Source organism: Prinia subflava, chromosome 3, assembly GCF_021018805.1.
Source record: "Prinia subflava isolate CZ2003 ecotype Zambia chromosome 3, Cam_Psub_1.2, whole genome shotgun sequence".
NCBI classification, from domain to species: domain Eukaryota; kingdom Metazoa; phylum Chordata; class Aves; order Passeriformes; family Cisticolidae; genus Prinia; species Prinia subflava.
In genome coordinates this window covers 105,313,356-105,340,431 of record NC_086249.1, presented here as the reverse complement: position 1 = coordinate 105,340,431, position 27,076 = coordinate 105,313,356, and the positions used below count along the sequence as shown (strand labels likewise).

The 27,076-nt window shown below is 46.9% G+C and overlaps 1 protein-coding gene and 1 long non-coding RNA gene across 2 annotated transcripts in view; both read left to right on the top strand.

The window, feature by feature from the left end:
- The first annotated feature begins 124 nt into the window (after positions 1-124).
- LOC134548424 (uncharacterized) lies at positions 125-8,425 on the top strand. The gene is made up of 3 exons (XR_010079767.1): positions 125-466; positions 3,454-3,607; positions 5,484-8,425. It is a non-coding gene; the product is annotated as an uncharacterized LOC134548424 (long non-coding RNA).
- A 10,099-nt stretch (positions 8,426-18,524) lies between these two features.
- Positions 18,525-27,076, top strand: part of DYRK1A (dual specificity tyrosine phosphorylation regulated kinase 1A) — a 73,036-nt gene continuing 64,484 nt past the window's right edge. Inside the window, 1 exon segment of the mRNA XM_063393201.1 lies at positions 18,525-18,952. The gene's annotated coding sequence lies outside the window, so the exon portion shown is untranslated.

Here is a 27,076-nt window from a genome sequence, read left to right as displayed (position 1 = left end):
ACACTGTATAGCCACAAGCACCGATGTAAACGAGCAGCGAACTTGTCTCTCTTGTACTTCCGCGCGGGATTCATCGCTTTGAATTTCGCCCGGCCTCGGTCCCCAGAGTTCCCCGCAATTTGTCCCATAAATTCGGGAAGGCAATGCCTTGCAAAGCACGCACTGAGGAATTTCGCCTTAAAAACGAAAGCACGGAAACCCTCGGTGCGGAAATGTGCGAGTGCTGAGGGAAATGCTGGGATCTCTTCCAGGTGTGGCCTCAGACGGAATTCCCGTGATTCCAGCGGAACCAGGAATTCTCCATCGGGGGAATCGCAAGTTCTGAAGGAAATCTGGAAAGCAGGAGTCGAGTTCTGAATTTCATGGCTTTCCTAAGTCATTATTTTCACCTCGTTCTTCACGCTTTATTCACCAAAAGTAGATTTTCTTCAGATTTTCGTCGTTAAAATGAACACAGCCCTGTCAGGTGGGAGTACCTGGATGGTTCCGTCCTCTTCCTCCTCACCCTTCAGGGACCCATCCGTGGCCCTGCCTCCCGCAGTACTCAGGGAAAAACTTGGCAAAACCCCCTGCATGCTCCTGTTTTGAGAAAAAATAGAGAGATATCAAAGTTCAAATAGAGTGTATCAAAATAGAGAGATATCCTGTATTTCAGGGAAGAGAGGGAAAGTGGTCAGTGTAAAAAGAAAGGAGCATTTAGCTGGGATCACTGAATATTACTGGCAGGACTCAGGTAGCTAATTACTGTCATTAATTAGTGTGGACAGATAAAGAGGGATTTTTTTTTGTTGTAATTTTGACCCCATCCAAGTAGAACTCGAGAGGGGAAAATTAAAGTCTGGACAGACTGCTGCTGAGCACGTAGAATTTTTTTTTTTTTTTTTGCCATCACTTTCACAACGAGCTGTTTTTCTTGGGAAACTTTTTCCAAGGTTACTCATTTCTAGGAACTGGAGCCTGGTGTCCAGAAACGGCTCCTGTTGGTGCAGGCAGGAGCTGCCCCTCTGCCTGGCAACACAGATCCCAAAACAAAGCCAGGGAACACCCGGCTTCCCAAGAATCCGTGTCCAGATCCGTGTCTGCAGTGAGAGCTCAGCACCCTCAGTTCTGTGCGAAGAATCCCAGAATGGGTTGGGTTGGAAGGGACCTTAAAGGTGATCCCAGAGCCACCCCTGCCATGGCAGGGACACCTCCCACTGTCCCAGGCTGCTCCAGCCCCAGTGTCCAGCCTGGCCTTGGGCACTGCCAGGGATGCAGGGGCAGCCACAGCTGCTCTGGGCACCCTGTGCCAGGGCCTGCCCACCCTGCCAGGGAACAATTCCTGATTCCCAAGAGCCCATCCAGCCCTGCCCTCTGGCACTGGGAGCCATTCCCTGGCTCCTGTCCCTGCAGCCCTTGGCAATTGTCTCTCTGCAGCTTTCCTGGGGCTCCTTCAGGCCCTGCAAGGCCACCCTGAGCTCAGCCCAGAGCTTCTCCTGCCCAGGCTGAGCAATGCCAGCTGTGCCAGCCTTTCCTGCCAGCAGAGCTGCTCCAGCCCTCTGCTCATCCTGGAGCCTCCTCTGGGCTCTCTCCAGCAGCTCCACGTCCTCCCTGCGCTGGGAATTCCAGGCCTGGGGCAGCTCTGCAAGTGGAGTAAATAAAATTATTTAAAAACAACAACAACAAAAAAATCCCACAAAACCAACCAACGAAACAACCACACCAAAGAAACCCAACAAAGAAAACCCCAATCAACCAAAAAAAACCCCAAAACAACAACAACAACAACAAAAAGCAAAATAAAACAAAAAACCCCGAAACAAGCATAGAAACAAACAATAATACCCAAAAAAGCCCTCAACCCAGGAAGCAGGATGAATAAAACAACTGCTTCAAGGAGAGTAATATCCCCCTGTGGGACAGGCAATCACTGTCAGCCCAGATGTGACAGGTGGATTCCCTTCCCACCAATATTCCACTGAGAAGCCCCTTTCCCCTTTAGCTTTAGATTTTCTAATGGAATCCTCATTCCCAAAACGAAGCCTAAAATTCTCAGTCTCACCATTTGCCCAAATTTGGGGAGGATTTTCCAAGTGGATGAAGGCAGCAGGCTCCTGACAATGAGAGGGCTTGGTGCCAAAAATTCCAGACTTGCTCTGACGCCTCAACTCTTTCACTGATTTTGCTGAAATCTTCCAAAATAATTCAGTGGGAGGTGGATACCAGTAAATTTATAATTTGGATCAACCAAAAGAAATCCTGTTACTGGAGAGGGAATTTTCATAAGGATGAGGGGAATGGATTTAAATTGACAGAGGGCGGGGCTGGATGGGATTTTGGGAATCAGGAATTTTTCCCTGGAAAGTGGGGATGGAATTCCCAGAGCAGCTGTGGCTGCCCCTGCATCCCTGGCAGTGCCCAAGGCCAGGTTGGACACTGGGGCTGGAGCAGCCTGGGACAGTGGGAGGTGTCCCTGCTGTGGCAGGGGTGACACTGGATGGGATTTAAGGTCCCTCCCAACCCATTCTGGGATTGTGTGACTGAGGAGCTCTGAATTCATGCAGAATTGTAGTAGCTGCTGTGGTTGGACAGCTCTTAATCACTTAATTTCTATAATTGTTACTGCTGTTGGTTCGTGCATTGCTGTGCTCAGCTGCAAGAACAAGATTAAATAAATATATTCTGATTATTCCTGAGTTTATCACAAAGAACTAACTAGGAGGGTCCAGATTTTGCTCCAATCCATTTTGGATATAACTCCATTTTTGGAGTCAGCCAGATCCAAACTTGACTTGGATCTTCATTTGTTGTTCTCAAGTTTTGCTGAGCCAGAACTGAATAGAAGAACTCCTGTAACAAATGAACTTCAACTGAAAGCAAAGGGAAAAAATGTATGAACTTAGAATGATCCATACATTTGTTTTTGTTCCTGATTATCACAGAATCCTTGTGGAATGGTTTGGGTTGGATGGAACTTTAAAGATCATCCAAGTTCCAAACCCCTTCCACTTTTCTACCTCATTATTTCTGGGACATCATTTAACAAATAGATTTAAACTGTTCAGAATAATTCCATTTCTATATTTGCCTCAACCCAGAATGGAAATAAATGGATTAATTGTTTCAGAATGACAGCATTCCTCATTTGGAATACCCACAGGGAAGCTGAGGCTGCTCATTTTGGGGTAACCAGAACCTGTTTTCCTGCTTTTTTGGCTTTTTTTATTAGTTTTGAAATCTTTGCTCAGAGGACAGTGGTGTAGAATCACAGAATGGTTTGGACTGGAAGGGATTTGACTTTAGGAATTCAATGGGAGAAGTTCTACAGTTTATAGAAAGTCATGAAAACTACAAAGACCCCTACACTTTTAAGGAGCTCAGAGATGACGAAGTCTAATAAAAAATAATTTCAAATCTTGTTCGTGTGTTGGACAATTTTGAGGTCATTCCATGACAAAACAAATTGTTTTTCAGAGCACCTGGGTGGAAATGCTGTTCTTCAGCACCAAAGAGGGAGGAGAAGAAAGAAGTGAAAGGGAAGGAAATTGAAATTCAGGATTTTTGGTGGAGAAATCAGCAAATCCCAGCTCTGCACCACACAAGTGATGGGGTTCCTGAAAGGAGGAAGGTAAAAAAAAAAAAAAGAAATTAAAATCTCTGCACCACATAGAGGGACTGTACACACGTTAAATCTCACCAATATTTTCTAAAATATTTCCCCACTGCATAGAAATTAACTTTTTGTCAAAAATTATGCTTTAAAGTGTATCAGACTTCACAGAATTAATGAGAAAATGCTACAGAAGGCATCAAAATAAACTTATTTATTCACACAGCAAGGTAAGAAAAGCTGATTGCGATGAAACAAAGCTGGGGGAACTTCCAGGAAAAAAAAATCTAAAGAAAATATTTTAACTGAGAGAGGTACAGTAAAATAATCATAAAATATAATATTGGCCAAGGATTTTTAAAGGTATTTAACAATGAACTAATTTTCCAGCCAAAATACACAGTTTTGAAGGGAATCCCCTCAGAGGAATTGTCATTAGGTACTTTAAAAAGGGCTTGAACTGAGTGAAAATTGCACTGAGCATCACTTGCCACTCAAGAGAATTAGCAAATAAGGAAAATAATGTTATGAAAAGTGTAGGGGTGACAAAAACAGTGGATAAAACAAAACAAGTGGTTTAGACATTAAAAAAAAATTGCAAGAGTTTGGCAGGGAAAGAAAATAGTGATTGATTATCCTGAATAAAAAGTGCTTAAGAATCAGAAAAAAAATTAAAGAACAAAATAATTAAGTATTAATTAGGTAATTTTTCCTAGTAAAAGGTTGTTACTGGATGTTGTGAGACTGAATAATGATGGGTAAGTTGATATCTTTAAAAATGTTGTGGGAAAAAAACCTCTTTACAAAATAGTGAATTTTGCAGGTTTGTGTTTGAGAACTGCTGGATATGGAGGAATTGTTTGGGAATGTGGCAGATAACCTATGGCAGGATACAGGTAGGGAGAATAAAAACACAAACAAATACAAAATAAATGCACATTGCAACTAAAACTTGTATATTCTGCCAGCAGCAACGAATTGACAGAGTTAGTGTGAAAAAGTAGATAGTGTTTAAAAAGTAAAAAGTTAAAAATATTTTCAAATAATATTAAAATAATCATGAAAATTAATGTGTAAAATTGACTGACTCTTTGAGTGCTCATAGCCCTTGCAAAACAGTTTGGGATTTATCCAGGTATTGAAAATACTGACAGTTGTATTAAACAACAATTGTGGTGCCCAACATTTATGTGGAAGCAAAGTTTTGTAGTGACCTCAAAGGGGACTGGAATTGAACAGAACTTTTTAAAATTTAATTCTTTTAAATATTGATTTGGGAGCAGGGGAAATAACTTGTACCAGTGAGTGATCTCCACACCCTCAGCTGTTTACATTTTCCTGTGACATAAATAGCTTTTGGAACTCCAAGTGTAAGATTACAATTCATGGCTCAGGATTTTTTTCTCCTGGTTGTAAGGAGTGTGTAACTGGGAGTGCAGTGTGAGGTGTGTTACTGGCAGGATATTTCTACCCTCACTGCTCAGGTGGTTGAAGCTTCCTGAGGCAGTGAACAGAGATTTTTTAGGTTTTTTTCTTGTCAAATAGGAGGAAAACTGTGTAACTCAGCCCCTTAAATAGATTTTTCCATTGGTACACTATAGCTAGAGACACCAACCAAAAATGTTGGGATATAACGTTTTTAATGATATATTTTCAGTATTTTAGACTGGAGGAAGGGACAGTGTGGAAATTCTTTTTAACTTTCATAGAAGGTTGGATGGGGCTTGGAGCAGCCTGGGACAGTGGGAGGTGTCCCTGCCATGGCAGGGGTGGCACTGGGTGGGCTTTAAGGTCCCTCCCAACCCAAACCATTCCATGGTTCTGTGATTTCTGAACTGAGCTTGAGGAATAATTATTAAATCCTTATAATAACCCGAATCCTCCTTTCTGACAGGATCAGGAACAGGTCCTGAAGACCATCAAGGTGTTAAAGGAACACACAGGGAAAGCAAAATCACAGAGAAAATAAAATTCCTGCTCTTGCCTCGGAGTTCACAGTGCAACAGTTGCACAGAATCCCAAAATCCCTGAGGCTGGAAAAGCCCTCCCAGCCCAGGCAGTGCCAGCTGTGCCCCAGGCCCACCTTGTCCCCAGCCCAGAGCACTCAGTGCCACCTCCAGGTGACACCTGCAGGGATGGGCACTCCAAAGCTCCCTGGGCAGCCCCTGCCAAGGCCTGAGCTCCCTTTCCATGGGTAAATTCCTGCTGCTGCCCAAGCTGAGCCTCCCCTGGCCCAACCTGAGGCCGTTCCCTCTCCTCCTGTCCCTGTTCCTGGAGCACAGCCCGACCCCCCCGGCTGTCCCCTCCTGTCAGGGACTTGTGCAGAGCCACAAGGTCCCCCCTGAGCCTCCTTTTCTCCAATGTTTCTCTTCCAGAAAATCCCTTTTTTAGTGTGCAGCAAAAGGAATTGGCTGTTGGAGAAGCCTTGATAGTTTGATCTTAATAATATCCCTAAAAACAGGAGCAGGAAAAGGGTGACTTCAGGCAGCTCCAGGAAATTTGATCCTTTAAGGTTGGATCCTTTCAATGCAGTGGCTCCCATCCAGTCAGACTGACAGGGATCGGGTCTAGGAGCTTCAGTTTCCTGGAATTTCCTAACAGCAAGGTCCCCCCTGAGCCTCCTTTTCTCCAGCCTCAGCCCCTTCCCAGCTCCCTCAGGAATTCTCCAGCCCCTTCCCAGCTCCCTCAGGAATTCTCCAGCCCCTTCCCAGTTCCCTCAGGAATTCTCCAGCCCCTTCCCAGCTCCCTCAGGAATTCTCCAGCCCCTTCCCAGCTCCCTTCCCTGCCCTGGACACGCTCCAGCCCCTCCAGGGCTCTCCTGCAGGAGCCACAGCTGGGCACAGACTCAAGGTGAAATCCGTGTTGTCCCAAATCCATGTTGTCCCAAATCCATGTTGTCCAAGAGCTGCAGAGCTGCCTGCAGTGTGTTCCCCTGTAACCAGGTGAGGAAGGCAAACATGAAGATCCATGTTTAAGTGCTCCCAGGATTTCCAGGGACAATGAGCTTCCCAGACAAAGCATCATGTGGAAAATAATAACAATAAAAAAGCCTTTATGCAAAAGAAGGAAGAGAAGAATGGATCAAAAACTGGCAGGATGAGAGGAAAGAGAAAGAAAAGAGAACTAGAAGGTCATTTTTGAGAGAAGGGGAGATCACAGGAGGAGTCTGCAGGGAGCTGTGCTGTGACTGCTGCTGCTTCGTGTGCTCCTCGATGATCTGGAGAGAGGGAGACACCACTGCTGAAGGAACTGAGGTGTTCAGGTAAAGGAAAGGTAGAGGACAAACAGAGATGCAGTTAAAGGCTGGCTGGAGAACTGAATAAAGACCCTGCAAGACTGAGGGACTGGATAACAAACAGACAGATGAGATCTGATGTGGTAAAGTGGTGAAAATGGGGGGAAATTCTGTGTACATAAGGATGGGCTGTAAGTTGTTTCCCAGTCACACATGAGATCTTTGGGTTGTGATTAATATTTCCATCAAAACATCAGCACAATGTTCCCTTTTACTGAGAGAAACAAATCAAATATTTGGAATTATCAAGAGCACGAAATAAAGAACAAACCAGAGAACATTGTAGCACACCTGCCCTGGTATAAATCCATAGTTCTCTGTATATGAGCACTGTGTGCAGTTCTTTTCCAGACGTCTTAAAAAGGCTTCCAGGACCTGAAGGAGTTGACAAAAAAGATGGAGAGGGACTTTTCCCAAGGGCTGGAGGGACAGGAGCCAGGGAATGGCTCCCAGTGCCAGAGGGCAGGGCTGGATGGGCTCTTGGGAATCAGGAATTGTTCCCTGGCAGGGTGGGCAGGCCCTGGCACAGGGTGCCCAGAGCAGCTGTGGCTGCCCCTGGATCCCTGGCAGTGCCCAAGGCCAGGCTGGACACTGGGGCTGGAGCAGCCTGGGACAGTGGGAGGTGTCCCTGCCATGGCAGGGGTGGGAATGGGTGGGATTTAAGGTCCCTTCCCACCCAACCCATCCTGGGATTCTGGGATTTCTGTGTTTCTGTCATTCTGTGGTTCCGTGATCTCAACATGCCAATTCTGAAATTCAGAATTTTGGAGAAAACCCCTCTGATCCCAGCCTTCCCTCACACCCTCAGCCATGGCCTGCCAGGACAGCTGGAAGATGCTGCAGAGAGCCCTGGGTTTGGAGTCTGTGACACTTTGGAAAAAGAACAGCAAATGCTTGGAAAAGTTTCCCTCTTCAGAAGTAACTTTTAAGGATTTTTTTCCCCCATGGAAGAGATCCGTATTGCCTGTCAAAATCTTGTGTTGTCGTCTTGTTGGCTAAGAAGGTGATGCTCAGAATCTGGAATCTGGGTAAAAATTAATACTACAGAGTTGGCCACAGTATTTATTATAATTTATTACACATCAATTTCACTGCCTTGAAAAGCAACATTAAAAAGACAACAAAATGTTCTTTCTTGTGACAATCTAAGCAAGAAATATTTTTTTGCTGCTGTTTTCAGCCTTTGAAACTTGAAGTCACTTATAAATTTCCCTGACCAAAATATTACCCTTTCAAAAAAAAACCCCAAATTCTCCTTGTTCCTTCACTTAAAACAGAAGAAAAACAAAAAAAAGACAGGGGAGGTTTAAAGAAAAAAAAAATCACCCTGAAGCAACACCCAGGACAGAAAACTTCTCCCAAGCAGTTAAAGCTTGGCAAACCTGCAAACAATGGAAAATAAACAAGGATCAGCTGAATGTTTGTCTCAGCCTGAATGTTCTGGACACACACAAAACCTCCCAAACGATCCCCAAAATAAGGTCAGAAAATGTTCTTTTCCTGATGTTTCAAGTTAGAAAACGGCCTGTGTGCTCTGTCTGTCCCAGGTATAAAGTTTCTGTGTAAAACTGAGCATTGTTTTTATATATATAAATTGCATTAATTAGTATTTAATAAATAGAATTCTTCAAAAACGTATTAATTCAAACTGTTATGTGTCAAAGATGAGATTTACATTTGATACTTACACACCTATAATAGAGTAGAGTTTATTCTAACAGAATTAATATCCAGAGTAGGTTACATGAAATTGATTTTTAAAAATATTTATACTATTACCGGTGCATTTGGCTACTTGGAATTTTCTCAGTGCTTTTCATTTAGCTTTTTTTTAAATTTTTAACTGGAAGTCTTTATGTTCTGCCTGAAAGTTGAGTTCAGCAGTCCAGTTTCACCTATTTGAATTCAACCCTTTCAAAAACTGCTGTCAATATATCAAAATTCAGTTGAGGTTGATTATGAAAAGACTTGCTGTTACACATGTGTTGGAAAAGGGAAAACCAATAGGATTGAGGTGATTTTTCAGCTTTTGTTTCTCATAACTGGGTTTTCTAAACCAAGAGAGAAACTTTCTGTGCTGGGAGCACGAGTGTTGTGTGTCCTGCTCCAGGATGTGAGCGCTCAGCAGAGGAGAGGATATTTTAGAGGAAGGAGATCTAAAACCATCAAAATTCAATTATATTCATCAACCTGATGGGCCCTGCACATGAAAATATCCAATACCTGGCGTTAGGGTAATTTCAGTGTCCAGAAAGGAAAGGATTTGTGGGCAGTGTTGTTGGCACAGAGCAGAGAAGTGGTTTGGTGCAACCCCTGCCTCAGAGAGTTTCTCGTGCAGCTGCTGCTCAGTAAAATCTTTTCCATCCCCACAGATTTGCCAGCTTCACCAAGGCCACTGGACAATTTCAAACCAGACCAAATTCTTGGGAAATAATTGAACTGTTCATGAAATACCACTTAAACAAGCAACACACCTCATCTTCCACTGTGCTGCCTGTGCCTGCCAATTGTTCCAATTTAAACCCATTTTTTAATCAGGGAATCATAGATCCCAGAATGGTTTGGGTTAGAAGGGAGCTCAAAGCCCATCCAGTGCCACCCCTGCCATGTGTGAAGTGGGAAACTTTTCCAAGCATTTGCTGTTCCTTTTCCAAAGTGTCACAGACTCCAAACCCAGGGCTCTCTGCAGCAGCTTCCAGCTGTCCTTGCAGGCCATGGCTAAGGGTGTGAGGGAAGGCTGGGATCAGAGGGGTTTTCTCCAAAATTCTGAATTTCAGAATTGGCAGGTTGAGATCACGGAACCACAGAATGACACAGAAATCCCAGAATCCCAGGATGGATTGGGTTGGGAGGGACCTTAAATCCCACCCATTCCCACCCCCTGCCATGGCAGGGACACCTCCCACTGTCCCAGGCTGCTCCAGCCCCAGTGTCCAGCCTGGCCTTGGGCACTGCCAGGGATGCAGGGGCAGCCACAGCTGCTCTGGGCACCCTGTGCCAGGGCCTGCCCACCCTGAGCAGTTGTTCCTGGTATTCCATCTAATCCTCTAATCCTACTTTCTGTCAGTTTGAAGTCATCCCTCCTTGTCCTGCCACTCCTTTATGGTCCAACCCAAACCCGATTCCGGGATTCTACCCCAGATTTGATTTTGGGGTGCTGGACCCTTTGCAAAGTTTTCTGACGTCCTGAGACCTGAAAGCCAGGAGTTCTCCATGGTTGTTTTTTACCTCACCCTGGCAGTTCTGCAGCTGGGAGTCAGTGACAGCAGGGAATGGGGAGCCCTGAAGGTTCTTTAAAAGGATGGGGTTGGATAACTGTAAGGTCGGGACTCCTCCATCCTTTTTCACCTCCGAGGGGCCTTGATTTACCCGTGGCACAGTGGGCTGGCTCCAGCCCCAATGGTTTGTGTGCCACTCTCCTTCCCCAGCAGTTCCAGGTTGTGCCCACAGTGCCTCCCCCTCAGGTGCCCGTGGCGCTGTGCCCTCTGCAGAGCTTCAGCCAGCCTGGGGAGGCTGCCCTGGGAATGCTCCAGGGATATCCCCGCCCTGGGAGCACAGCCCTGCCCAGCAGTTATTTCAGGAGCTCCATCCTGGCAGGACTGGGCCCTGCAGGCCCAGCTGGTCCCTCTGGAATTTCAGCAGGGATCTCAGCAGAAGGTCAGCACCGCCCTTGCCTTGCCAGTTCCCTGGAATAGCTCGCGGAGGGGAAATGCAGGCCCCGAAAATGGTGCCCTACAAAAGAGGAGTGCTGGCCCACAGAGCAATTAGCCTACATTAGTGATGCCACAGAACAGCTCCAGGGGCTGGCAGGGGGGACACCCGGGGAGCTGGGGCTGGAATGAGCCTCACAGGGAGGAGAGGTGCACACAGCTCCTCTGGTTTATGTGCACAGCAGAAAATACAAACTCTGTATGCTGCGTTAATAATTCCGAGTGGGTCACTCCCTGATTAGACCCTCAGCTCCTGTAATGGTTTTTTACTCCTCACAGTGCTCAGCCACCTCTGACAGACCCACCTTGGGCAGAAGTGGTGAATAAAGAGATTCAGAGAAGTTCTGGCTGGGTGGAGGATTGATCTTGGCTCATCACTAAACCCTCCCTTTGGGAAAAGCTGAACTGTTACGGGAAGTTTCACCTGAACCTGAGGAAGAACTTTCCTGTGCAGTGACTGAGCACTGAACTTCTCTGGGCAACCTGTACCAGGGCCTCAGCACTCTCACAATAAAGAATTTCACTGTCATCTCTAATTTAAATTTACTCTTTTTCAGCTTTAGGCCATTCCTCCTTGTCCCATCACACCATGCTCTTGTAAAAAGTCTCTCTCCCATCTTTCTTCTGAACTGGGATGGGATAGAGGATCTTGGAGGGGAAAAGGAACAGACAACAAAGCATTCCTGCTTCTACTGCTTCTTCTGCTGAAGAATGACTTCATAGCCTAATGAAGCTTCATAAGTGACAATTTCAGAAAAAAAAAATTAAAATTCATCACAATTTCTTTTTCTTAGCTAGCAGGAGGTTGATCAAGTGGATAGCAAGCAGAACATACTTCTAAGAACTTTCTTGAATGGATTTGTGTGAGGATACCACAAATACCATGGTCTGGAATTCCAAGAACAGAATCCCTGTGGAAGCTGCACAAGGAGCTTTCTCCTGACAGCGAGGACCACGTTTTCATTTTGGCCAGCAAAGACACCAATGCTGCTGCACAAGAGAGCAGGGACTTGGTATTGAAAAGGGAAGGGGCCAACGAAGGAGCTGATTTTAATGGAATTGAGGAGAGGTTTTCACTCTTCCAGGAATTGTGACAGAGAAGCAAAAGCTGGGCATTGAACAGGTGTAGATCCAGTGATGTCACAGCCAGCAGAACCAAATATTTTTAAAGAGCCATGCATTGTACTGCTCCTTTTGGATGTGAGGGCAACTTTATGATTAAATTATCCCTTTTTCTTTTTGTTTTCCATATTTTCTAACACAGGGAAACCAGATTCCTCTAAAAGTTGGAAATTAAGGGTGTACAGAAGCTCCCTGATGGGAAATACTTGACATTGTAGCACTTGATTTATAAAGTTTTAAGGAATCACAATTCCTGATTTTAACAGGAATTGCTCTGCATTCCCACAAATGTATTTATCATGGAAAGTGGTCTTAGGAGGACTTTTGGGATACAACTTCCAAGTATGCATTTTCCCTTGGATAACTAACACAGCCTTTTTCTTCCCCAGAAAACTCCATGGTTTTGGGGAAGGATTTTCACATAGGTTGGAAAAGATCTCCAAGACCATCAAGTCCCAGCTGTGCCCCATGCCCACCTTGTCACCAATCCAGGTGTTCCTTGGACATCTCCAGGAATGGGAACTCCAAACCTCCCTGGGCAGCCCCTTCCAATACTTCACAACCATTTCCATGAAAAAAAAAAATCCTCCTGATGTCCAGAAATTCCTGCCTGATGTTTTAAACCGGAAAAGAAACTTTTCATACTCAGGAGCGTGATCTCCACCCTGAGTGCGAACACCAAGGAACACAATTCCAGAGAGTATCAGGGAGAACTCGGGGAGCTGCACTGGTTTTTTTGGGAACAAGCCTCATCCAGCAGCAGTTCCAGGACCTTCTGGTCCAGAGGCGTGCCAACCTACACAATGTGCAGCTCTGGCTGTCAATCCAAAGCCGGTACTATCGAAGCCGGCTCTGATGATGACTCAAAAGCCGATCTATCTCCATCCGAACGGGTTTCCATGGCAACCCCTCTGGCCTAAAAAGAGCTGGACCACATTAGTTACTTAGCAGCACCTTTTTGACAGGCGAAACACAAGCTGCTCCCTCCAGATGATGGTTCCATTTAGAACTGAGGCTGTCTGGGAGCTGCCGCGGTGCTCTGGGAAGTGTTGGTGATGTAACCCATGGAGGAGAACTTCTGCTGGGACTTCACTTGGAGTTGGGGCCCACCAGCAAAGGAACTGAGCTGTGTGGTGGCTTTGGTGGAGAAACACAACAGCAGAAGCTTTCTTTCTGTATTGTGATGGAATTCTTCCTGAAGATCCTCCACCTTGGCTCTGGTGATGTAAGAAGGCCCCTCTTGCAGTGGGATACAGAGGATTTTTGGAATTGCTGCTGGTCCAACACAGCATCTACATCAAAACTTGTAGCCAAAGAACAAATGTTGAGCCCTGGAAAAGTCGGGGTGCTGTGAAGGAAGCCTGGAGTTCAGGCAGAGATGGAAAGGCTCCAGAAGGAAAACTGCAGGGCTACAAGGGCAGGTTGGATCAGGGAATGAAGCCTTCCAGAGCACACAGTGAAGAGGCAAATGGGCCCCTCTGCTCCACGTAGGAAGGCTGAAAAGGGAAACAGTGGGATACATTTCCCATAATCCCACTTGTACTGGTTTGAAAGCAAAACCAGTGAGACTCCAAATCAGAAATACAATTTAATGAAGGGAGCAGAAACAAACAACAAAAAAGGGTAAAAATTAAATAAGACAAATGCAGTAGTACAAAGGACCACTGACAGAGTCAGAATGCAAACCTAACACCCTGTGGGTCAGGGTGTTGGAGCAGCCTGCAGTGAGTCCTCCCAGAGTGACAGATGTGGCTCCATTGGAGTAGAAATGATCCTCAGGAAAGGGTCCAGTGATCCTCTGGGAATCCAGTGGGAACGGCTCCTTTGGGGTTTGGGATTGCTGTTTTATCCCATGGAAAGGCTTTGGCTCCTCCCACTGGGTGGAGCATCTCCCAATGGGATGAGGTGATGTTATCAGTCCTGTGAGAGCCTTCAATGGCCCATTCACAGGGGATGTCCCTGGGAGGAGGATGGGTGCAGGAAGAGATAAGGAGGCCCTGCCTTATCTGGTGTTATCAGGTGTCCATTAACAGAAGGGATCTGCCCTCTTCCCCCCCTAGAGTTACAAGAGATAAAGAACAATATCTCCCACCCGGCTTCAACAGATGAAAATAGAATACACATTTTTGGTTACATTTCTCAATCCAAGACAACACTCCACTACCAATCATAGTTTGGGTCAGAAGGGGTATTAAAAACCATCCAGTGCCACCCCTGCCATGGCAGGGACACCTCCCACTGTCCCAGGCTGCTCCAGCCCCAGTGTCCAGCCTGGCCTTGGGCACTGCCAGGGATGCAGGGGCAGCCACAGCTGCTCTGGGCACCCTGTGCCAGGGCCTGCCCACTCTGCCAGGGAACAATTCCTTCATACACCTAACCTAAATTTCGCCTCTTTCAGTTGGAACCCATTCCCCCTTGTCCTGTTACTCCAGTTCCTTATGAATCGTCCCTCTCAACTTCCCTGTAGTCCCTTCAAACACTGGAAAGTCCTGTGAGGTCTCCACACAATCTCGTCTTCTCCAGGCTGAAGAGCCTGGGACAGTGGAAGGTGTCCCTGCCCCTGGCAGGGGTGACACTGGATGGTTTTTCTTGTGCCTTGGAACCCAAACTCCAGTTCTGTAGTAGTGGAGTGTGATTATGGGTAATATGTCCCATTTTTTTCTCTTTTCACCTGTTTTGTTATATCTGTTCCATTTCTCTAGCCTGTTGTACACTATTTTCTCTCTTAGATCTCATTCCTGCACTCTCCTCATTTTTAATGTGCATTTTTTTCTGATTTTTTCTCAGTTTTTCTGCTTGCTATTGTTCTTTTTGCCTCCAAATATTCTGCTTTCCAAGGGGTGGTCTCTTAGGAAGAGAAGCCCAAATATTTCTATATTTCTTACAAGCCTGTCCACTAATTCATATAGAATGGACAAACTCTTGTTTTCATGTACTGCAAACCTACACCAGGTGGTTTGTGATGGAGAATTAAAAAAAAAAAAAAGATTCTCAAGTCTTTCCTGTCTTGGCAGTCCCTCCCTTCCTAAAGAAAATAATAAAAAAAAAAAGAGTAAGATTTGATAAATTTATTTTTGATAAGCAAGAACTTGGATTCCCTTCATCCAGTTCACAACTTGTGTGCAGTTTCCAGGTGAGGCAGCATTCTGGTGGAATCCCAGCCTGGAGGATCCTTAACACGAACACAAGTTCAGTTCCTGACAAACTTTTACATGAAGAAATTCCTCCTGATGTCCAACCAGAACCCTCCTCCTCGATTTTTAATGAAATGGATGTTGAAGAGAACACTTTGGTACAAGGGAAGAAGCATGCAGGTTATTAATTATCCAAATAAAATTAACAAGCTGAAAACATCTAGTTGTTTGTGCTGAAAAATAACATTTCAAAAAGATGCCATCATCTCTTAAAGGACATTTTATCTATGCCCAAGGTGCCAGAGCTTGGGTATAGCCAGCAAAATAAAAGAAGAGGATGACTGAGCAAATGCACAAACTCCTGAAAACTCTGTAATATTTTTAAGTGTTACAAAAAACCTCTCAAAACCTGACAAAAACCCCAAACCCAAAAGAAGTTACAGTAATGCAGTGAACAGTGTAACAAATTTCTATAAGTTTTGTAGTTACCTACACTTAGCAACAGAGAAACTATTCTGTCCCTCACACAGACCAGAAAGAGATTTTAGAGTGGAAAAATCCTCATGGAACACCTCACCTTGCTCCTCTCAGAGTGGAGCTGTTCTTCCTGACTCAGAAACTGGGCAGAGGTTGGCCTTTGATATTTTGGAATTATCAAGGCTGGAAGAGCCCCTCAGGATCACCCAGTGCCACCCCAGCCCCACCAGCATCCCCCAAACCCTGTCCCCAAGGGCCACCTCCAGACTCCTCCTGAGCACTCCCACAGACAGTGACTGCAAACCTCCCTGGGCAGCTCAGCCCAAGGCCTGACCACTCTGCCAGGGAAATTTCCTTTCCCAGTCTCCAGGCTGAGCCTCCCCTGGTGCAATTTGAGGCCATTTCCTCTCATTTTTCCCTTTTCCCTCCTGTCAGGGACTTGTGCAGAGCCACAAGGTCCCCCCTGAGCCTCCTTTTCTCCAGGCTGACCTCCCTCAGGTGTTGCTTTCCAGGACAAAAACACATTCTGGCCACGCTCAGAGTCAACGGGAGAAGTGTCCAAAGCAGCTCCAAGTGACCTCAAATCTTTCTGGGGCTGAGGGGAATGAGAAAGGAGCATTATGGTGCTCCGAGGCACCTCCCACGGCTGGAAGGTGCAATTCCAGAGTTAATTCCAACTCACCTAACACCTCACTGTCACTCCTGGGCTGTGAACATCCCCCTGCTCTTCCCTGTGCACCTCTGTCCCTGGAGAGGGATTTTTCACAAGGGACTGGGTGACAAGACAAACAGGAATGGCCTTCAGCTGAAAAAGAGAAGTTTAGAGGGGATATCAGGGGGAAATCCCTCCCTGGCAGGGTGGGCAGGCCCTGGCACAGGGTGCCCAGAGCAGCTGTGGCTGCCCCTGCATCCCTGGCAGTGCCCAAGGCCAGGCTGGACACTGGGGCTGGAGCAGCCTGGGACAGTGGGAGGTGTCCCTGCCATGGCAGGGGTGGCACTGGGTGGGCTTTGAGGTCCTTCCCACCCCAACCCACTCTGGGATTCTGTGATCACACAATTTAAGTAAAATTCTCAACACTTCAGTTATTCGAGGGGCTTTGGCTGTGGCTGCATCCGTTCTGCCAATCCTTGGCTGCTTATTTCCACCTTTTAAGCCAAGATAAAAAAATATTAAAACAGGAAGAAAAAGCAAATGGAACAAGTAACATGTCCTAATTTCTCCAAGGAGGCTGGCTGGGAACTGAAATGACTAGATTAAAGTATCACACGTCAGAATTAAAGTATTAGATAAAGGCCAGACTCTACTTTTTGATCTTTGTGGGCATTCCAGAAATTTAAAATAATAATAAAAAAATACATTAAGAACCCCCTGTCACAGATTTAGGCTGGAAGCACCGATACGGCAATTCCGAAGGGAAAGGAGCCTTCCGTCAGCAGCTCGAGGCTCCCACACTGGGCTACTTACAGTGCATATTTTAAGCCATTTTTTGAGAAATATATTGATTTTTTGAGGGGGGTGAGGAAGACCCCTGTATGCAGTTCCAAAGGGAAAAGAGCCTTTTATTCTGTGATTCCCTCAGCACCTCAAGGCTCCCACACCAAGCTACTTTTAGTGCATTTTAAAACTCATTTTGGGGCAATATATTGATTTTCAGAGGGGGATGAGAAAGATCCCTGGATGCAGTTCTGAGGGGAAAGGAGCTTTGCCTCAGCACCTTGAGGCTCCCACACCTAGCTCACTTCTGGGGAATATATGTGTATATGCATGTATATATATATATATATATACATATACACACACACATCTATATATATGTATACTTTTTTGTTTTTCTGAGGAGAATTAGAAAAAACCCTGGACGGAATTCCAAGGGCAAAGGAGTATAGTATACATATATATATGTATATTAGTACATTTTCCAACTAGTTTTTAGGGGGTGATATTTTTACCCTTGCTGAGGGTAGCAAGGCTCCCACATCGGGTGACTTTTAGTGCGTTTTTTAACTTGTTCTTGGTGAATAGATTGATTTTCTGAAGGGACGAGAAAGACCTCCGGATGCAATTCTGAGGGGAAAGAAACCTTCTAGAATCCTGCGACTCCCCCAGCACGTCAGGGCTCCCACACCGCACGAATTTTAGCACATTTTCCAACTCGTTTTTAGGGGGTGATATTTTTAAGAGGGTCACGAAAGACCCTCAATTCCGAGGGGAGGGGAGCCTTCCCTCAGCAGGTCGAGACTCCAGCTGCAGGCTCGTTCCAGTGCGTTTTTTGAAGGGTTTTTCAGGACCGTCTCGGCCTCCGCGGGGGGGGGCTCCCACATCGCACGAATTTTAGCACATTTTCCAACTCGTTTTTAGGGGGTGATATTTTTAAGAGGGTCACGAAAGACCCTCAGTTCCGAGGGGAGGGGAGCCTTCCCTCAGCAGGTCGAGACTCCAGCTGCAGGCTCGTTCCAGTGCGTTTTTTGAAGGGTTTTTCGGGGGCCGTGCCCGGCCCCGTCCCTCCCCACAGGCGGCGGGCGGGAAGCCCCGGCGGGCTCGGCCTCGCGCTCCCGGCGCCCCTTGCGGGCCGGGGCCGGCACCGCCTCAGCCGCCGGGTCCCCCCTCACCGGGAATGGCGGTCGTTCCCCTTCCCCGTCCCGCCGGGGCCATCCCGGCCCGCAGCGCCGCCGACACCGTCACACGCCGGAGGGCGGGCGGGCACGGCTCGGGAAGGAGGGGGAAGGAGCCGTTGCCATGGCGAGCGCGGCCCGCCCTTGCCTTCCCCACGTCAGCGCCGTCTCCCGCCCGGCCGCGGGTGATTGACAGTTGCCATGGCAACAGGCTCGCCCCCGCCGCCATTTTGTCAGTCGGTTTTTTTAAAAAAAAAAATTTAAAAAATATAATAAAATTTAAAATAAAACAAAACAATAATAAAAAACCAAGAGCAAATAGCTCCATTTTCGCCAGAATCTCGTGGGCTATTATTTTTTAAGTTTTTTTTTTTCTTCTCCTTCTTCCGACCTCCACCGCGAAAAGAAAAGGAAAAGAAGGGACGCAAAAAAAGTGCGCTCCGAGGGTCCCGCCGAGGATACGCGGCCGAGCTTGAGGCGGCGGCGGCGGTGCGGGAAGCGAAGCCGGTTCGTGAGGAAGAAGGGAGGGAGGGAAGGAGGAGCGGGCGGGGAGGGAGGGAGGGGGAGGAGGTAGCGGCTGGCAGGCGGGGGAGGGAGGGAGGGAGCGAGGAGTTCCCGGGGGCTCGGTACGGCGCTGCGCTTCCCCCCATCCCCTCCTCCTCCTTCTCCTCCTCCTCCTCCTCCCGCTCCTCCCGCTCCCCCCGCCGCTGTCCCCGCGCTCCCGGCCGGGGCTCAGGCCGCCGATCGCAGCCGAGCCGAGGCGAGGCCGAGCCGCCGCCGGGCGCTGCGCAGGTTTGGACCGCGCGCCATTTTGTGAGGGCAGCGAACAGCCAGAGCCCGGCCGGGGAGCCGCCGGGCCGCCCGGGCTCCCCTTCCCACCGCGGGCAGAGCCGCGGCCCGAGGGAGGAGGAGGCGCCGCCGCCGCCGAGGCCCCCGGGGAAGAGCAGGAGGACGCGCCCGGCGCTCGCCCCGCGGAGGGAGAGGCCTCGCCCCGGGAGAAGCCGCCGCACGGGTGAGTGAGACGCCGCACCGCGGGACGAGCCGGGGCCGCCTCGCCCGGGCCCGCGGCGGAGGGGCCGCAGCGCTTCGCTGCCATCTTAGAGCGGGAGCGGCGGCAGGGCCGGGATCCATCCCCGCCCGCCCCTCCGCAGCCCGCGGCCTTTTTCCCCTTGGAGCGCGGCTGTGGCTTCCCGGGCCTTGGGAGCGGCGATGGAGGAAGGGAGCTCGCCCGGAGCCTCTCGGTGTTATGCGCAACGCCCTGCGGTGGGCGGGTGCGAGGGCTCGGGCCGGGCTGGCGGCGAGGAGGGCGGCAGGACTTGGAGCATCACCTGTTGTAGGGGAGGATTGGGATGCCCCGGCACCTGTGAGGGGCCGGTGGGGCGGGTGGGGAAGGTGGAGGGAGATGGGGAAGGAGTTACCTGAGCGAGGTGCCTGTCATCCCTTCGGTGGGGGTGGGGAGGAGGAGGGAGCAGCGTTGGGAATAGGCACAGGGACACGCAGGGACACACAGGCACAGGGACAGGCAGGGACACACGGGCGCTCCCCGGGGAGGTGGTGGAGGCACCGGCCCTGCAGGGCTTTAAGGAAAGGCTGGACGTGGCTCTCGGTGCCATGGTTGACAAGGTGGCCATAGGTTGGACTCGATGATCTCGGAGGTCTTTGCCATCACTAATGATTCCCTGATTCCATATTTTAGTAGCTGGCCGCAGCCTTTTAGGGATTGAGCTTTGTGTTGCTGGAGGAATTGGAGCTCTTCTGGGATACACTGGTGCTCCTCTGGAGTGGCCAGAGTTCCCTCCTGCCGCCGCGGGAGCACAAAACGCATTTAAAAGTCCTGGAATTCGAAATTTAGAAATTGGCGTGGCTTTGAATCTCAGTCGGCTTTGAAGTTTTGGGTTTAGCCCGTCCAAAGACCACGTAGGGGTTCTTTGATCATGTCTCTAGATTGCTGCTGTTACTTAGTTCTCCTGTTACTCCACAGCCATCGGGGGAAATAAACATTTATTGTTATTTAAAATCAACAAAGACAGAGTCACTGACTCCAAAATAAATCGACAGGCGTGTTTTTGACAACCATCCTGGTTGAATCCGAATGAGAGTGCGCTGTTAACTTTTGCCAGGAGGTACTTGCGGTCCCACTGAGGTGGATGGAGTTTCATGGGGGCCTGGATTTGTACAAGTTAACAACTTTTCTATCATCTTCTTGGTATTTCCTTCCCTTTTCCTCAAGAAAGGTGTGTGAACTTGAAGAACACCTAGATGATATCTGGTGATAAATGAGCAAACGTTTAGTTTCTGGAAGTGTTTTCGTTCTCTCCCTGTAACCAAGCAGAATTTAACTTCCCTCCTTGGAATAGTCTGTAGCCCTAAAAAGTTTCGGTAAACTTGTTTCTCTCTTTCTCCACGCCCCCCCTAGCCCCAACCTCTGTAGGTTGGATATTTTTGGAAAATTAATTATACTTTATAGAATTAGAATAATAACACTGAAAATAACTCTGAGCTGGTATTTGTTAACTATTATCTATATATATTTGGTGTGTGTATATATAGATACTTTTGTAGGCTACGCTTCATGTTTTTGGCTTACATGAATTATTTAGAAGTAGACTTTTTATTTGCAGTCTGAAGTAGAATATGTGTGTGAAGTGTTAAATTTACATTTTCCGCTGTGAATTAAAAATTCCGTCCAAGTTCATGAAGCTTAGAGTTTAATTCATGGCTTTGCAATATTCCTTGGGTGAAGCAAGTCTGTCTTGATCAAAGTTGAAGAGGCAGCAGGGTTTTCTGGAGGCAGGAGTGCAATAGGTCAAGAGTTTGATATTGTTTCCAAGCTCCCAGGTAGGGTTCAGGGAGCAGCAAGTGTTACAGTCCCTGCATCAATACTTGGGGGGATTTAGGACTTGGCATTGGACAGTGACAAGGATAATTTTACCTAATAGCAGCCAAGAGTTCTCCCTTCCAGGGCCGCTTTGTGGGCAGGATTCCCTTCCTTGTGTGAAGCAACTCACCGGGAATTTATCGGGAATTTATCGGGAATTGATCCATTTTGGAAGTCTGGGGGGTTGTGCACACTGGGAATTAGCACGTGATGTGCAAACTGCCTGGTAGTTGAAACAAAGTAGCAGAACACCACCGGTGTCCGGGAAAAACTGTGCCTTGTTGGAGCTTTTCAAGTGACATTTAATTAGGACAGACTTTCTTACATGTGTCACATCTTAAAGTCATGTTTGAAACTGGACCACCTGCTCAGATGGTATGTGAAAAGAATAAACACACTCAGACAGAGCCTGTGTTTGCCGTGCAGGCATTTCACAGCTTCAGCCCAGCTCAAATGGGTGCTGATTTGAAGACTAAAACCTACTGGTACTAAAAGAGGCACTTTTTGTTGCTATAATTAGATTATCTTTTGGGAATTCCTCTGTGAACCTGTTCGTTTCAGGTGTTTTGAAGCGTGGCTGTGGGACTGCAGGTTGAAAGTTGTGCTGGTTTGTGTTTTTGAGGGAGAATTGCAGCCTGGGATCTGTTTAGCCTTTCCATGGTCATTCTGAATGCCATTGGAGAGCTGTTCTCCACACTGAAGTACTAAACTTTCTGATACCTTTATATTATGGCAGTTGTATAACTTCTGAAATCCTTTTGTAAATAGATCTGTTGTTGTAGAATAGGATTATTTACAGAGAACTGCTACTTTTGTCTTTATAACTGAGTACAATACATTATTTGTTGAGTTTACAGTTCCATCGCTTCTTTACTAAGAGGTTGGTAAGAAATACATTTACACAAAAATTATGTAATAACTTTCTGTCTGCTCAGACTGATGTTTATGCAGTGAGAGTTCTTTTTTGTTCTAAGACTATTTGAAATAATACCACAAACCTCTCTGAGCAAACTGCTTTTCTTGTGAGCTTCTGAGGGGAGAAGGAAGTAATCAGGAGAAGGGAAACGCTCTTCCTTTCCTTCCTCACCTCCACGGGTCCTTCAGGAGGAGGCTTATGGGAACTGCAGTCTTTGCATGGCTTAAAAACACCAGAGAAACTTTGGAAAACCAGGAATTGTTACTTCCACAAAGACATATTCTGACTGTGTTCTCCAGTGCTGGCTCTTCAAGGTGACACAATATACCAATAGAATTGCAGTGATTAGCCATTGTTTTATCCATCTTTTCCTCTTTGGAGAAGGAAGGTAAAATTCTGCATTAGATTCTCATTTATCCCTGGAAAATAACTGGAAAATAACTGGGCTGCTTTTGCTGCTACCAATGGATTTCATTCCTTCAGGACAGGGCTCTGGTTTGTCCTAACCCTTGGTGAGGCTCCTTTGAAGGGTTTTGGCTTCATCAACTCCACATTTATTCCAAAGTGTCCTGTCCTTACGATTTTCAGGGAGAATTCCCACTGAAGGGCCAGGGAAATGTGGGAAATTCCCAGTCAGCTCTGCCTGCATCCATACAGTGGGAAAATCCTGGTGCTGTTTCAGTCCCCTCTATGAGAACAAAATCAGTGGAATTCCAGCTGGGAATTTTGGAAAAGCAGGGAAAAGGTTCTGTAATTGAAACACCACGAGCTGACACCTATTTGTAAACATTTCCAGGGTCTGGGTAGCACCAGGTACCTGAAAGTGAAACTGAGTAAATGAAAGTAAAATTAACTGTTAAGTGTTGGTTTTGTTCCAGCTGTGAGAGACCAAGCTTTCAATTGATGTTACATAAAGTTCCAAAGCCTCCCAGAATTCTTCCCCCCCCTTTTTCTTTTCCCCCAGAGGCAAATAAAAATAGACTGTGTTGTGAGTCAGTTAAAGGAATAGTTAATAATACATTAATACCTCTTTGTGTTGAAAAGTTTCCTCTTTCTTTTTGGTAACTGTTTGGATGGTGAAATAAGAGAGGGATGGAAATGTACAAATTGATGTCTGATGGCAGAGTTATTCCTTGAAAAAATAATAAGGAAAAAATTAAACTGAATTTTGTTGAGTTACTGGAAAAAATCAAATGAGTAGGATGACTAGTTCACAAAAGCATAAGTAAATAATTCTAATGATTAAATTGAACTTCCAGTGAAACTTTTAAATCCTAATGTCCCAAAAACCTGTTGTTCCCTGGTTTTGTGGTTTCCTGACTGCAAACACATTTCTTTCCAAATCTCCTTTCCCTGTATGTGTTCAGCTCCTGATTTGTGCTTCTGTGAGCTCCATAAATTGCTAACAACTCATTTACTGTGGTTCTGTTGGAACATCCAGCATCTCCTTTGTAGAGGGAGCAGTTTTGTGTCCCTGGTATCAGTCTGAGTTAAAACTCGAGGAAGGGGTTAAAAGAGGAGAGAAATATTGTCAGGGAAGTGAATGTGTGGTGCTTCCTCAGTTCTGTGTTTTCCTGGTCTCTGTGAGTTCCCCCACACTGATCTCTGCCCTGTGTGCTTGTAACTGCAGCTTTTGCCCTACTTCCAGCTGTATAACCACATATATTCTTGTTTTTAAATGCAGTTTTAACAGGACTTACACACTAAATACATAGAGGGGGTGTGTGTGGTCACAGACAAATCAGCTTCCATACACTCTTTCAAAATGTGATTGGTACTGGAAGCTCAGTAACTTTCCAGGATCATGTCTGATTCTGGCTTCTTTATTGTTATTCTTTCCAACTTGTGGATAATTAGGCATTAATGTAATGCTGTGCCAGAGTTAGTGTTTGAAATACATTGATTTCTTTGTTAGTGTTACAAGATCTTGGTAGTTTTCATTTCTATAGAAGTTACTCATAAATACAACAAACACTGGGTCAGTGTTGTGGAATAACAGCTTAATGCACATTTTCCACCATCATCAGATGTTCCTAAGCTTGGAATTCTGTGCTCTTGTACTTGGGGTGAGTTCCTGTCCTTGTCAGAGTGCGCCTGCAGAGCCTGAGATTGTCACTGCAGGGCCTGGGCAGGGAGGGGAGCGCTCCTGCAAATGCTGGGGGTGTGTGATTGCACCTATGGATCTCTGTCTTCCAATAAAATCAAGTTTTTCATGGAATCCCAGGATGGTTTGGGTTGGGAGGGACCTCAAAGCCCATCCAGTGCCATGGCAGGGACCCCTCCCACTGTCCCAGGCTGCTCCAGCCCCAGTGTCCAGCCTGGCCTTGGGCACTGCCAGGGATGCAGGGGCAGCCACAGCTGCTCTGGGCACCCTGTGCCAGGGCCTGCCCACCCTGCCAGGGAACAATTCCTGATTCCCAAGAGCCCATCCAGCCCTGCCCTCTGGCACTGGGAGCCATTCCCTGGCTCCTGTCCCTGCAGCCCTTGGCAATTGTCTCTCTGCAGCTTTCCTGGGGCTCCTTCAGGCCCTGCAAGGCCACCCTGAGCTCAGCCCAGAGCTTCTCCTGCCCAGGCTGAGCAATGCCAGCTGTGCCAGCCTTTCCTGCCAGCAGAGCTGCTCCAGCCCTCTGCTCATCCTGGAGCCTCCTCTGGGCTCTCTCCAGCAGCTCCACGTCCTCCCTGTGCTGGGAATTGCAGGGCTGGGGCAGCTCTGCAGGTGGGCTCTCACCTGAGGGGCTCAGGGTGGGATTCCCCTTTCCCAGCCCAGGGCAGGGGCTCTGGGCTAAGAGCACACTGAGCTCCTCCCCGGGGCTGCTCTCCAGCCTGGGCTGTGGTTGGGGTTCCCCATGGCCGGTGCAGGACCTTGGCCCTCCTGAGCTCCATGAGGTTCTCACAGCCCCACCTCTCCCCCTGCCCGAGTCTCTCTGGATGCCACCTCTCCTCTGTGTGTGCCCCCACAGCTCCGTGTCCTTCTTGTCACCTGCTGAGGGAGCCCTGGGTCCCACTGTCTCTGTCCCTGACGGAGTTTTTATGCTTTTGCTGAAGTCCAGCTCTAACCAAAGGCTCCAAACTTTCCCGGATCTTTGCCCCAAAATCAGAGGCAGTAGTAGGTGCAACTCTGGGTAGTAGTAACCACCCTGCAGCTACCCAGTTACTACTTGGGATGACTCTTGTAGCTCCTTAAACTTTCTGTAGTGGTTTATTATTTTTAAGAATCTTAGTATATATTTATTAACTATAAAGATTAAATTCGAAGGAAATCAATGTCTTTTTTGAACTATCTCCACTAGAGACAGCATCACAAACAACTCAGTTGAAGTCTGAGTGAAAAGAGTGTAAGAGACTGTGTTATACAAGTAAAGTTTGTACAAGGACCATTAAGAATTGCTTGAGTTGGTGTTGTATTAATGAGAGACCTTTCTGTTTTGGTTTCTATTTACAACATGGAGTAAGTATTGTTTCTTTCTGTGTCAGATCTCCTGACTTGGCCATCCCTGTCCATTCCTCACGTGCTGCTCCGCAGAATTTCTAGGACAGCCTTGGGGAAATCCGTGTGTTTGTGGTTCTGGTTTTCTTCTGTAAATAAAAAGGCTGAGAGTTATGGTAATTATTGTACTTTGATACTCTGCTGTACAAAAACTTAATGATAGAAGGTCTAAAACTCATCGTCTGGAGGTGTGAATGGGAATCGTTCCTCTGATGTGGCCCTTCAGGAAGGCGGATACTTTGTCCTTGCAGGGTTGTTCTGGGGTTGTTCTCAGCTGTGTTTTCCACGGTTGCAGCGTCCATGTGAGCCCTGCAGCCTCTGACCCATCAGAACATTCATTTGTGTATCTCTGCGGAGGCAAATTAACCAGAGTCATGTTCACAGCATGGACATTTTAAAACTTCATGAGCTCGGTGTTGAAACCTTGAGAAATCCAGGAGCACAGGGGGAGGCAGATGGAGCTGAGGCTCTGCACTGCCTTCCTGGGTGCTGGCTGACAATTCTCACTGCTTTGGGTCTCATTCTGGAGTCCAGAGGGCTCTGCTCCATGTGCTGGGCACCAGAAATGCTTTTCTCCTATAAGGAACCATTAGAATTGGACACAGATTTCTAAAAGTGAGTTTGAAGGTTCTATCCAGTGCCCATTTACTTCATTACTGCCACACAGTAAACCCAAGCCCAAGTTTTTGCTAGAAAATTTACATTTAATTTATTGCAGAAGTCTAATAAAGCAAGGAAAACCAGTTGGCCAAGTTGTGGTGTTATCAAGTTCTCTCTTCTGAAGCCTGGTTTAAAAACCCCACTTTTTCCCTCTTCTTCTTATGCACAGAAAGAGTTGTGTAACTCTTGTATAATGGTTGTATTACACCTGCATAAAGCAAATATTGAATTCTAGTTTTCTGGTGGATGTTCTTAATCAGCACCCAGTTATTTCAAGGAATGAGAAAACAAATTCTCCTGACAGTTCACAGGGTCCCAGTGTTGCATCTTGAAATCACCCCCTCCTGCAAAACTTACGAAAATGCCACTTAAACCAAACAGATTTATATAAAAACCTGTTTGAGCGTGGCTGTTACAATGAAGTGAAATGGAGAAGATGGCCCAGCCCCCCGAGCCCTGTGTTTGGTGTGTGCAGGGAGGAATGTCCCTGTGTGACAAAGTGACATTTTCCGAGGGCGCACGTGGTGCCTTGGGCTGGAAACACCAAGGAGAGATGGGCACTGAGCTCTGGGCAGGCCGGGCCCTGGCTCTGTGGGACTGGCAGGGCTGGGCCGGGCATCCACAGCACAAAACCCATCTCAGGCAGCTCTGAGTGCTTCTAAAAACCTGGAGATAAAGGCAGGACCACATTGGAGGAGTTCATGTCATTACATCTCCTCCTGGGACTGGGAAGTTCATGGTGGGCTCACGTGTTGAGGCACAGGGCGTGCCTGTCTTGAGGTGGTTGGTTTGGGGTTTTTCCTTTCTTTTATTCCCCCTTTTCTGTCCAGTGTAACAACTTCGAGCTCTTAATTTATTTTTTTTAAATCAGGAACATGTTCTGATTGAGATCAGTCGATAATTTTTTGTGTTTGTGTGTGACAAAGATTTCCTCAGCTTCTATTTACTGTCCTTTAATGTGTATTTCCAAAGTCTGCTAAGAGAGAGGGGGGACTTGACTGACCTTCCTCATGTCATTGCTCATTTTTTAAATATTTATCACTATTTTTTTCTACCTCAGAAGTATAATCCTAGGCCTACATAACCCAATATTTTCTAAGTGTTGGCCTCACTCTTTCATTAAGATTTTGAGACTTGTAGTTCCTACCTAATTTTATTGAAATGTGAGAATGTGTGATTGTTTGTGCACAAGACT